Source organism: Halichoerus grypus, chromosome 3, assembly GCF_964656455.1.
Source record: "Halichoerus grypus chromosome 3, mHalGry1.hap1.1, whole genome shotgun sequence".
Taxonomy (NCBI): Eukaryota; Metazoa; Chordata; class Mammalia; order Carnivora; family Phocidae; genus Halichoerus; species Halichoerus grypus.
In genome coordinates, this window is record NC_135714.1 from 40,380,638 (window position 1) to 40,393,139 (window position 12,502).

General features: G+C 42.5%; 1 long non-coding RNA gene and 1 pseudogene across 1 annotated transcript in view; one reads left to right on the forward strand and one right to left on the reverse strand.

The window, feature by feature from the left end:
• Positions 1–2,496: 2,496 nt before the first annotated feature.
• LOC118536322 (uncharacterized) overlaps positions 2,497–12,502 on the forward strand; it is a 32,227-nt gene continuing 22,221 nt past the window's right edge. The window contains exons 1-2 of the long non-coding RNA XR_004917624.2: positions 2,497–2,609; positions 5,595–5,768. This is a non-coding gene — a long non-coding RNA (uncharacterized LOC118536322). The remainder of the gene's footprint in view (positions 2,610–5,594; positions 5,769–12,502) is intronic.
• Positions 4,815–5,231, reverse strand: LOC118536320 (large ribosomal subunit protein eL22 pseudogene; annotated as a pseudogene).

Genomic DNA, 12,502 nt, shown 5'->3' on the forward strand with positions numbered 1-12,502 from the left:
TCCTAAAATATTAACGAGTGAAGTATGATGCAATCATGATTAGCAAGGCATTTAAAGTGTTGTTTATTTCACTTTTACATCATCTTTTTATGTTCTCTTTGTGTCTGTATGTATAGTAATGCTCATTACACTTTAGTAAGTACACATATTGGAGTTATGTACTGAAGACTTCTTACTGCTTAGAGGGACAGGACACCAAAAAGCCGGTGACCACAGCTGGGGACCGAGCCTGATGTGTCCACATGTCCATCTGACTTACGAAGAAGAGGTGTGGGTGGCTGTCCAGCTCGGACTCTGCATTTCAGGATTGTTAGATATTTATCACTCTACTTTTTATGACCTCTGACAGAATTACAGAAATTAAGAAAAGGATTGCACTCGGAAACTCAGTGTTTTCATTTCAATGGTCAGCTCCCTCTCCCCCAACTTCGAGGAAAAACAAGACTACGTTTAATTACCTTTCAGTGAGTGGTTTTCTCTCTCACTTTCATCCGTTCAACATTTAAGTAAATCCACGTTGCTCACCAGTTAGTTTTTTGGAACAAAGGGAATCTGTGAAGATTTTTCAGACTCAGAGAAGACTTTTGTTAGGGTCTTGAATATGGGCAATATTTATTTTTATGTCTAGTTTGCAGATCAAAAGCTACTTTTGTTCAGGAACAACAACAACAAAAAAGCTCCTTGGTTTGCCCATAGATTGATTATTTATGGGTATACTATTTTAAAGTGTACTTTATGCAGAAAATAGCCATATTTAATATTTTTAAGTTATTTTTAAATTTTGCAAAATATAAACAGAGACAGAAAAGAAACAGGGTGTAAATGTGAGCTAAATTTTGCACCAGTAACAGGTGAGCCCCTAAATCTTAGTGACTGGATGCCATAAATGTTTATTTTTTACTCATACTCATGTCTAGTGCTGCTTGGCAGGTGGGGCTCTGCTCATTGAAATCTCTCAAGGCCTGTGATAGACAGAATAATGGTCCCCAAAGAGATCCACATCCTTATCCCCTGAGCCTGTGAATAGGTTACCTTATGTGGCAAAGGGCTCTTTGCTGATATGTGATTAAGTTAGGGCTCTTGAGATGGGGAGATTGTCTTGGGTTATCCAGGTGGCCCGATGTAATCCAACGGTCTTCATAAGAGGGAGGCAAGCAGGTCAAAAGTGATAGCAGGAGATGTGACCATGGAAGGAAGTGGCTGGAATGATGTGAGAGACAACCACAAGCCAGGGAGTGCGGGCAGCCGCTAGACACTAAAAAAGGCGAGGAAATGGATTTCCCCCTGAAGCCTCTAGAAGGAACCAGCTGTCAACACCCTGACTTTAGCCCAGTGAGACGGATTTTGGACTCTGACCTCCAAACTGTAAAATAATAAATTTGTATTGTTTTCAGGGGCTTAGCTCATGGTAATTTTGTTATAGAAGCAATAGGAAACTAACACAGGGACCTGTGTTCCATCTTGACACATTTCTTTCACCGCCCCTAAGACAGAAAAGGAAAAAGCAGTAAATTATGTGCCTGCTCTTAAAAGTTTCCACTGGAAGCAGCGCATATTGCTTCTGCTTACATTTCATTGGCCAGCACAAGTCACATGGTCACACGTGATTCCAGAGCAGGTGGGGTGTGCGGCGCTGCCGCAGCGCCTACCAGTGGACAGCCAGAGCATCGGCGAATAGCCGTAAGGGCTAACCTACGGGAAGAGCGGAACTGGAAGGAATAGGACTTAGAACAGCGAGAGAGTGACTCATGGCGGGAAAACTCAGGTGACTTAGTGGACACAATCAATTTTTTTTTTTTTTTTTGAGAGAGCGCGTGTGCGTGAGTGGACGGAGGGGCAGAGGGAGAAGGAGAGAGAATCTTAAGCAGGTTCCACCAGTAGCCTTGGTGAGTGAGGGAGGCAGTAGCTACCAAGGCTTCATCTGAATCCCAAAGACAGGAAGATTCCACCTCTCCTGGGCTCTGTGGAGCTAGAAGAGAGAGCCTGCTCCTGAGAAGGGACCCTGATGATCAGCGTCAGTGAACTCAGACTGTTTTAGGCTGGTTACAGTTCTCAGGTCTGTTAGCTAGTTTCTGGCTGCGTTTGGCCAGTGGGAGCACTGGGAGGAAATGGGTTGGTGGAAGGGGCCCGGGTATTTATCCCCCTCTTTTTCTCCTTAGGTGGAGACAGGCACTGTGTTTCTTCTTGTCCCCTGCTTCCGCAGCATCAGCTTGTTTTCAAGTTCCTGGTCCCCCACGTGACCTCAAGCGCTGGCTCCAGTCACTTCTCCTTCTTTTGTCCCTCCAGCCTATGGGTGGGAATAAACATTACACTTGCTAATCTGCGAGTTACTTCATTATTTTCTGACTGTTTTTCAAGCCTCTTACATCATCTGTGTATCCAGTTCCCTACATTAAAATTCCAGTTGCTTTCTGGGTTCCTGGTTGGACCCTGGCTGAAATCCTGAGTGACCCAGAATTTGACAAGCACACTGCTCACAAAGGCAACTCTGGGCAAAGCGATGTCCTTACGGTTCTAAGCAGTAGGTAGGAAAAGACTGGTGAAATAACACAAACCGGCGATTCAAGACAAGAGTGGATAGAGATATAGGATGGCCAGATAAAATGTAGGTATGTCTCATGCAATCTGTAGACTGTATAATTCTTTGTTGTCAGGGCTGTTTTGTGTATTTGTACGGTGTTTAGCAACATCTGGAACATGCTTATACTAAAAGATTATTCATTGTTTATGTGAAATTCAAATTAAACTGGGTGTCCTGCATTTTTGTTTGCTAAACCTGACAAACTTAATAGAGAATAAGCTCATGTTGAAGATTGACTTCAATGTTGGACCGTGCAGGAATAAATATGGGGGCACAGGGTCAGTTTTGGAAAATCAGACCTTGATTGGAGTCTTTTTATAAGCCACAGCTATTGTGACTGAGGCAATTAGGAAATACGGGGTAGTCCGATCAGAGGCCTGTGGAATGAAAGCTCAGGAAAATGCCTGTGCATATGTGTTTGCATGATCGAATGTATAAATGAGTTACAGAAACTTACCTGAAATAATGGCCTAAGTCTAGAAAGTGCTAGAGAAACGTTCTCAAATATCTGGGAGTTTCAAGATAGATGGTGGCGGGGTGCCTGGGTGGTGCAGTTGGGTAAGGGTCCCACTCTTGATTTCGGCTCCGATCGAGCCCCTCGTCTCTTTCTCCTTCTCCCTCTGCCCCGCCCCCTTCTTTCTCCAAAAAAAAAAAAAAAAAGATATATAGATGGTGAACTAGCATGTGCTTTTTTGAGGACAATGATGGAAGAAAAAAGTATCTTCCAAAGACCAAATGTCCACACTTGGTGATTTCTCTAAACCAGTGGTTGTCAACTAGGGGCAGTTTTGTCCCTCAGGGAATACTTGGCAATGCGCAAACACAGTTTTGATTGTGACGAATGGAAGAAGGTGCTACTGATGGCTAGTGGGTAGAGGCCAGCTAACCATCTTACAACGCACAGGACAGCTCCCAAAACAAAGAATCATCTGGTCCAAAAGGTTAATAGTGCTGCTGTTGAGAAACCGTGGTGGAAACGCATATGGAAAGTAAGTAATCAGCACACATTCTCTAAAGACAGACACAAAATGTTCCACCTTAAAAGTGAAACCAGATAATAAGGCTGGAATTCCTTGAGGACGGATTCCAGACCGAAATAGAAGGAGCTAGCACCACAGAGGCCCCTCAACTGTCATCCCATACCTGGGATTTGCCCAGCTCTGCAGACAGACCATAAATCATCACTCTATGTGGCATTGCATGGCATCGCTATCCTGTGTATCCCTAAATATTTTATCTGGAATACAGTGCCCTTGTCTCTTCAGGGTGATTTATTTCTGCATGACTCAAGAGATGGACAGAAGTGTGGCAAGACGGCTCATGTTCAAGGGGTTCATTGGAGGAAGTTGTAAGCTAAACCAGGCCAAGGAGGTGCAAGGGACATGGCGGAAAACCAAGGGAATTTCAGTTCCTGGGAAAGGTAACCAAGTGCGTTAATCAAAGCTCTGTCAAGTCCAGGGGACAGAAAACCACCCCAGTTGGTTTAAAAGCAGAAGAGGATGTACTGGTCCACGTAACAGACGGTTTCTGGGCTAGTTCCTAGGACTAGAGAAGGAGCTTACATGTTCCAGTGCCTGTTCCCGGGACTGGGCACTGCCAGAACTTTCTTGCTTCCTCACTCCGTTTCTCATCTCTCATTTCCTTTTGCAGAGATGCTTTCTCCCCCAGGGGCGTGGTAGGGAAGATGGCTACAGGCAGCCGAAATGTCACAGCCTCCCAACGTGGAACTTCTTGTTCCCATTAGCTACGTATCAGACTCAGGAAAAATCTCTGGCTCTACTTGGGTCATTGCCCACTCCTGGATCGCCCGTTGTGTCTAGGGAAACAGGACTGTGATTGGCCAGGTGTGTGTCATGGGCCTACTCCTGACATCAGGAATGAAGTGACATTTTCAATTAGTAGAGTGGAAAATTAGAATCACTTTCCTGGAACCACATGACTATGCTTTTTCTAGGGCTGACATTTCTTGAATGCAACAGCCGGCCCCCAGCGGCTAGCAGGAGTTGGACTTGTGACGGCTTTCATCCCTGCCTGAGCAGGGCTACCCTGGAGACACTTCCCTGGGTTGTCTGGCTAAGGAGCTGGCCCTCTTCATGTGGGGCAACGGTCCCCCACTAATGAACCTTTTGCATCAGAGATTCACAGAATCAGAATTGCGTGGTAGGAGCTCGCTGATACATGGTGAGGGGTTAATGGCACTTTTGGTTGGTTTGGTTTTGTTCCCAAGTTTTATTCAAGAACTCATGCAGAACATTCTAGGTAAACGACTTTTAATCTTATCTTCCTCCTCTTCTTCATCCTTGTTAATCTAGAAGTAATGTAATTGCTAACTCTCTTTCCTGTTAGCAACTATGTGCAACCAAGCATGTAGATTATTCTTCTTCAAATATTTTTTGGTGAGATACTTCAAGTACTATTTGGAAAAGGTCACGTCAGAAGTTATGGTAATCTTGCTCTTGCTCCTTTCAACGTATACAACCCCTCCACCAAGATGTCCAGCTGTTCCATTCACTCCGATTCTTTCCCCTCAAAATTCTTCAAAATGGAGGGCATCCATGATTTCGTCTTCTACAGGGTAAATGCCATCAAGGGTGAGCTTCAGAACGTGCTTCTTTTTTTTGCCCCCCACAAGTTTTTCCATGGATACCATTGAGGCAGTGGAGGCAGAAAAGGATTCATGGCATTTCAATTCCTTGGATGATGCGTGAAGGTAGTGGACAAACACACTCTCTCCGCAGGCCCCTGGTGGCTAATGGCCCCCCACAGTCATTGAGCAATGGGAGAGAAGAAGCAGGCTGTGGAGTCCAGTAGACTGAGTTCCGACCCACTTCTACCACTTACTAGCGGCGTGACCTGCTTAGACTGCTCTAAGCCTCCCCTTCCTCACCTGTGAAATGGGCCAACAATCCCACCTCTCAAGGGTTCTATGAGGTAATCTATGCGATCACCTATGTATAGCACCTGCATCCAGTAAATGCTCTAAAATCTTTCTTTCCTCTCTTCTCCTCTGTAGATTTTGGCTTGCTTTTAGCAAAACCTGAAGGTGCTAGATTTCTTTCAGTTTGGCAATATATAGCTCCACCTGTTGGAACAATTTGGAATGTTGAAAAGAACCCTCAAGTAATATATTGGAAAATATCTAAACAAATTATACTTTAAAATATAAGACATCACACATGATAGTTTGGTAAGTACACTAATCATAATTCAATCTTTATGTTCCCGGACAAAATGACTTTAGATCTGAAAGGATACTAAAGATAAATATTGGAAAAAATTCCATTCATTTCACCCCACCCTTCCAAAGTCCAAAGTCTATTTTCACTCTGAAGTTTCAAAATATCTCTAAACTTCTCTTCTCTGGTGGATAAACTACCACTAGGGTGTAAATGGTTTACCAAATGCTAGCTCATAGGACTGTCTGTACACCGTCCAAGTTACTAAGAATAAAGAACATGGAGCCTTTCTAGAACAGTGCTATTTGAATAAATATTCTGGGGAAAGTACTTTGAGAACTGACTGTATTTCTAAAGATTTCTTAGTAATGATAATTTATCCCAGCCTGAGCAAGAATGGAGATTTGTACTTCAAAATAAATGGATAATGTGTCCTAGCAACCTGGAGTTTCAAACTTTTTATTAGTCTTCCCCTGCACTTGGCACATCGAAAGGGAGAAACCCAAACATCATTAAATAGAGAGTTTATGCGTAAAGTGTGAGGTATAAGAGATCTTCATTTTCTATTGCAGCTGAGAGTATCTTTGTCTGGAGTGTTGGTTGGCATACACAAGATGAAATATACACTTAAATTATGGCTTGGCAAGTTTTATGTACCCAAGGAATGTCTTAATTCTTGTTTTTTTTGTTTGTTTGTCTGTTTTGCTGTTTCAATTTGCTTACTTCTAAAGCGAGTGTGCTATATTATGCAACTATGTTGAATTTATGAAATTTATTTCTCCTTTTATTTATCTCCCCACTTCAAAAGAAGAAAGAAAATGTACAAAGAATGCATACAATTATCTTAATCATTTATTTAACTGGGCAAGAGTCAGTAAGGGAAATTCATTTATAGGGATTATCTGGTATTCTTTATTGCCTTACTTTCTATTGGGGTTGGTTTCTCTTCCTAAGGAAAGATATCCTTTCTTCCCAACCAAAAACTGTCATGAAGATGAAATGAGATAATATATAGTCAATATTGGTATAAAGCAAGTTTTCTGTGACTCTTGATTTCAGGATTGTGAGTTCAAGCCCAATGTTGGGTGTAGAGATTACTTAAAATTAAAAAAAGAAAAGAACGGATGATCATAAGCAATTTCAGGGTTGATTTTTTTTTTTTTTTGCTTCCTAAGTATTGAATGAATTCTGTATCAATTATAAAGAGAAATTTGGAGCTAGTAATGAACTAAGAGAGTATTTATTCTAATCTCATCTTTTGCGGCTGAAACTGAATGCTAGAGAGGCTAAGTGACTTACTAAGGATACCCCAGTCAGTTGCTGTGGATGGCATGGTTGTCCCTGGACCCTGTCCCACACCAGGGCTGGCTTCAAGCATTAAGTCCTCCTTGGTTTTATATGGTAGAATCATTTACTTTGGGATCAGATTTTCCTCCTTTTGCTGCTTATACATAAATGGCTCCATCCTAAATATGTCACCCTGGTCCTATACTTTGTATAAAAATAGCTTCCCAGTTCTAAAGGCTGGTTATTTCTCACTTTTATTACTTGATATAATTACCCCTTGCCCAGTCTTCTGTGTGGTTCATGTGATTCATGGCTGTTATTAGCAGCAAGCCTGAATGCATTTTGGAAGGAGTATTATGAGCAAGGTCATTGATCAGGTACTGTACAATCTCATTTGATTATTTTAATGTCTCAGGAGCATGAGAGACTTAGGTAGGTATCTTTTGAAAGGGCTATTTCTTTTTATAGCTTTGAGGCGAGTTGGCTTTTGGGAGTATAAAGTTGTCCCATTTTTCAAATATAGGAACAGAATTTTTAAATACCCACCCACCTATTTAAGAATTGTACTATGCCAGCTGTGGATGAAAAACCATCACGTATGATTTAGGGTGATGTTTTCGAAGTTTAATCCCCAAACTGAATGAGTATCTCAAGATTAGGTATAAGCTACGTGGCTCTCTTTTTCAATTATCTGAATTGATCTGTCCTCCTTGTAATTCAAATTATTATTACCGTAAATCAATCCCTTGCTGGCTGCCCCTTAGTGATTTCTGAGCCATGCCCAAGATGGCTTCACCTGTCTTCTCACCTGTTCCTCTTGCTGTGACCTTGTCTGTGGCTGACCCTCACAGAGTCTTTTCTGTTGGCTAAGGTGGTCTTCTACTGTGAACTGATGGTATTTTCACCGCTGTGAGTAGGTGAAGGGGATGCTGCTCACATTCCTATATCTTCACTCCCCATGCCTCTGTTTTAAAGGTAGTTTCCTGAAGATTTGATGACAATGAAAGGGATGTACAACACAGCAGAGAAAGACCAGAAGGACTCAGTTTCTCTAATAATCCTCTGGCTCCCTGCCTAATCCCGGGCCTCCCTTCCCTAGGCTGGGGCAGCTCACTCTCTACCGAGCGTTCTAAATGCTTCAGGGTTTGTGCCAACTGTCTCCCATCCCTAGAGAGAAAAGGGAGCTTCTTCCTCACTTCTGTCTTTGGCCTCTTTGCTGCAGACAATTATTCTATTGCATGGATGATTAAGGGTTGGAAATGCTCATTTCTTACTGGGAACATGTATAGGAGAAAATGGTCTGGCCCTATGTCTGGCCTCAGTGAGATAATCATATCATGGCCTGATGTTAGTACATTTCCCCAAAGCTAGGTTATTCAATCTCAAAAACATGTGTATGAACTATCAAAAACCCAATCCAGGTTGAGTTGTTCCAAGCTCAATCCAGATAATTCCATCTCTTTTCATCAAGGGGTTGTAAATGGGTAGGGTTAGAGGTCTGGTCTTCCCTGAAGTTGTCTTGTGACACAAAGAAGCATTTCTCAGTGTAGCACTTCCCAGAGTCTAGATATATAAATGTGCCTTCACTGTGAAAACCACACTCTGTATCTGTGTATATATGTCTGTCTGTGTGTCTGTGCGTGTCTGTCTGTGTGTCTATATATGTATATGTCTTTGTATGTATTGTGTGTCTCTCTGTGTGTCCGTATATATATAGCTGTGTGTGTGTGTGTGTTTCCCGGAAAGCAGGGGCTTGGCTGAGACAGAAAAGAGAGGAACTGATGCTCTGGGATATTACTAAGGCTTAAGAAAAAAAAAAAAAGAAGTTTCCTCCCAAAAGTGCTCCACCTGGGAAATGCTGAGTTAAACAATGTCGAGCAGATTTTCTTATCATGTGATGTATCACAACCATTACTCTACACTATAATATAAACTGTGACTCTCCAAGGGAGTGGGCACAGAAATTGGTGTGTAGCATTTCCCAAAGCACTTTGACAATGGAATCCTCTTGCCCCTGAGAACTCCCCAGGAAATGTGGTCCAGGTCAGTACCTGTCCCTGGTCCAGGCAGGTGAATTCACTCAGAGTCTGTGCCCCGAGCCTCGGCTGCTGGGCCCGTCTCTCCTGCCCAGCCCAGGGGAGCTGGGTTCCCACTTGCAGGCAGGGGGGGACAGTGTGGCTCCTTCAGCCTCCAGGTTGCAAGGACAATCCCTGGGGAATGCTGTGACCACGTCAGGCACGAGGGCGAGGCTGTAATGTAGCTTGATTTATACTTTCCAAGTAGAGATACGGTATGCAGGCTTTCATTTATACTATGGCATGAACCTCTCAAATATTAGGGGCAGTGCTGGCCTGATGGTTCTCCTAAGCAGGATGATCCTCCTGTGCCACACCAAAACTGGCCTTGCCTAACCAAAATCACAATCATTCAGGCTCCCAAGATCCCTCTCTTGCCAGTCAGCCCTGAGATGCCCGGGCAGGCCAGCTTTGGGTATCCACGCCTCAGGGACTCAGAACCATCACAGTGTGTGAGTTCGGGCCTCCCCACCTCAGAAGTTCCTCTGGGTGGGAATGTCCCCAGGATATACGCTCAGCAGTTAATTTCTGAGTCAGAGGGTACACACATACTTCATTTGGCTAATAAAAACCAAAAGGCTCTCCAGAAGAAATGCTGTATTCCTATTTTTCATTTTGGGGCCTAGTCATGTCAGGGTTGGCTACCATTTATGTTATAGAATATATTGGGTAGTTCTATTTTATATGCTGGAGCAACTTATACTGCACTGGAATGACTCGTTCGTTGAAAGTATGAGAATATGGGCGGTATGACTGTTTGGTGTTAAAGTCCCATTTATATAGCCAATTCTCTGACAATGTTTCCAATTTCTTCCTTGGGTATGGGGTCTAATCAATTTCAATGCATTTTGTCTGATGTTGGCACCCAGGCAGGAATAACTAGGTCCATGGGACCCCAAGATGTGTGGTTCTATTATTTGCTACTTTGTAACCTGCTGTAATACCTGATGAAGACCCTCTGTGCACAGCGGATGCCTCCGAATACACAGACTGGGATTTCATTCTCTATGTGTCACATAAAATTGCCGTGGTCAATGAATGGGGTTGTTGTTTTTTTCATGTCCTCAAATTTTTGCTTTTATTTCTTTTTTCTTCTTTTAAAAATTTTTGCTTTTAAATTGATGGTGATGTCATGCACTTTTTGGCATTAGCTTTTACGTATTATATATATAACTACTATATATATTACAATATATATTACGTATTATATATACAATTACCATATAAAATATATTTATTTATTTATTCTCAAGGATTTTTTTTCCTCTTGAGGAAGCCGAGGCTGGTAAATTACTGCTTCTAAATCATGTGATACTTTTGGAGTCTGAATCATTCTGACTACCCAGAGAATATTTTTTCTTCCTTAATAATAGTCATTCCAAAATTGCACTTGTATCACAAAACTGTCCTTTCCTAAAGCCTGTTTCAGGAATGACGATTTCAGTGACTGTGTGCCCCATTCCTGACTAATCACTGCAGTTAAGATTAGAATGTTTCTAAAAAGGAAGTTATCAGTAAAAACGAGTTAAGTGTTTTTCATTTCTCAAGTTCACTTGACAAGTTACATTATACATATATACTCCATTTTATTTATTTATTTATTTACTTATTTATTTTGTAGGCTCCGTGCCCAGCGTTTAACCAACACAGGGCCCAAATCCACCACCCTGAGATCAAGACCTGAGCCGAGATCAAGAGTCTGATGCTTAACTGACCAAGTCACCCAGGCATCCCCAGATATACTCCATTTTAAATAAACCCACTATAGCTATGTTAAAATTTCTAGAATTTGCAAGAGGAGGCTCACATATCTTCCTGAAGAGTCTTCTATTGAATCTATCCATAAATGATTTTTTCCATCCCACCCAAGAAACACACCACTAATTTTGCTAGTCATTGAGAGAATAAGATTTCCTTTTCAGATATGACTATTATAACGTATTTTGCTGGCATGTACTATTATAAAAAAGAAAAAATATGACAGTCAGATGCTAGAATCCAACGTGACTTAGAGGCCCAAATGTTTTCCTTTCTCAGACATTTTCCAAAGGTAACCCAAAATCCTAGATATTGAAGGGAAGTTTCCAGAAGAAAATCCCGATATGAAAGCAACTCTGTGGACTTCATATCATTAATTCTGGGGAAGAAAGCACAAAGGGTGTTTTCTAATCTTAATTTGTTGTACTTGAGTATCTTATGGTTTCTTCTGGTTATCAGTGGGAGGTTGGTTCTTTAATCTATTAATTGGTTCAACAAGCTTTCATTGACATTTACTCTATGCCAGGGATACAGTGTAAAGAAGGTCAACCACAAAAAACAGTCCCTGCCCTCCTTAAGCTTGCATTGCAATGGAGGAATTAGACTGTAAACAGCTGTTGTAATTGTCTGGGGTTGCTGTGTGGAGTGTGGAATGTGATGGGGGAGGGAGGAGGGAAGGGTAGTGGCCATGACAGCAGACAGAGATGACCAAGACAGAGAGGTGGTGGCTTGGATGAAAGCAGTGGCAGTAGAGACAGACAGAAATGGAAGTAGAGCTACAGATCTCAGACAAATGATGCCAGGCTACCTAGGTTAGACTCTGGAAACAGACTCTGAGACAGAGATTTGAAAGTCGGAGTTTCCTGAGGAATGCTCTCGAAAGCCATTGAAAACGTGAGGAGCACAGGGTGGGGCAGACAGAGACGTGGATCCACACCTACAGCAATGGCCTCAGACAATCCCAGAGGGAGACCCAATGCTGAGATGGCCCTTGGGATATGTTCCCAATTGAAGCAAGGAAGACGTAGGTCTTTGTTTCCCTGGTGGACCCTTCACTGGAAGGGGGCTGCTGCTGGAGGGAGGACATGACCTTGGACACCTCCGTTCCCTTCACAGGAGAGCAATTCCTGGAGAGGGACTCAGCTGGGAGTTGTCCGGACCCAGCACTCTCAGTGGCTGGGAAATGAGTGCATAGGTCATAACTCAGGCATTTGGATGGTGCATCACAACATCCATTAGAGTCCTTATAACCCTCACTTCTAAGTGGCTATCATGCTGTATTTGATCCCAAGCTGACGAAATGTTAAGCTCAGATTTTAGATTCTCAAAATTTTTTAAAAGGTTTCGTTTTTAAGTAATCTCTACACCCAACATGGTTCAAACTTACAACCCCGAGATCAAGAGTCGCATGTTCCTCCAATCTAGCCAGCCAGGCACCTAGATTCTCAAATTTGAGTGAGCATCAGAATGATCCGAGAAGTAAAGTGCAGATTCCTAGACCCCGTGCCCCCAGAGATTGGTTCAGGGGTCTGTGGTGTGACCTGAGAATCTCCATTGTTAACCAGTATCTTAGGTTATTCTGACGCAGGACTGTGCAGATAACACTGTGACGGGAGAATTTTGAG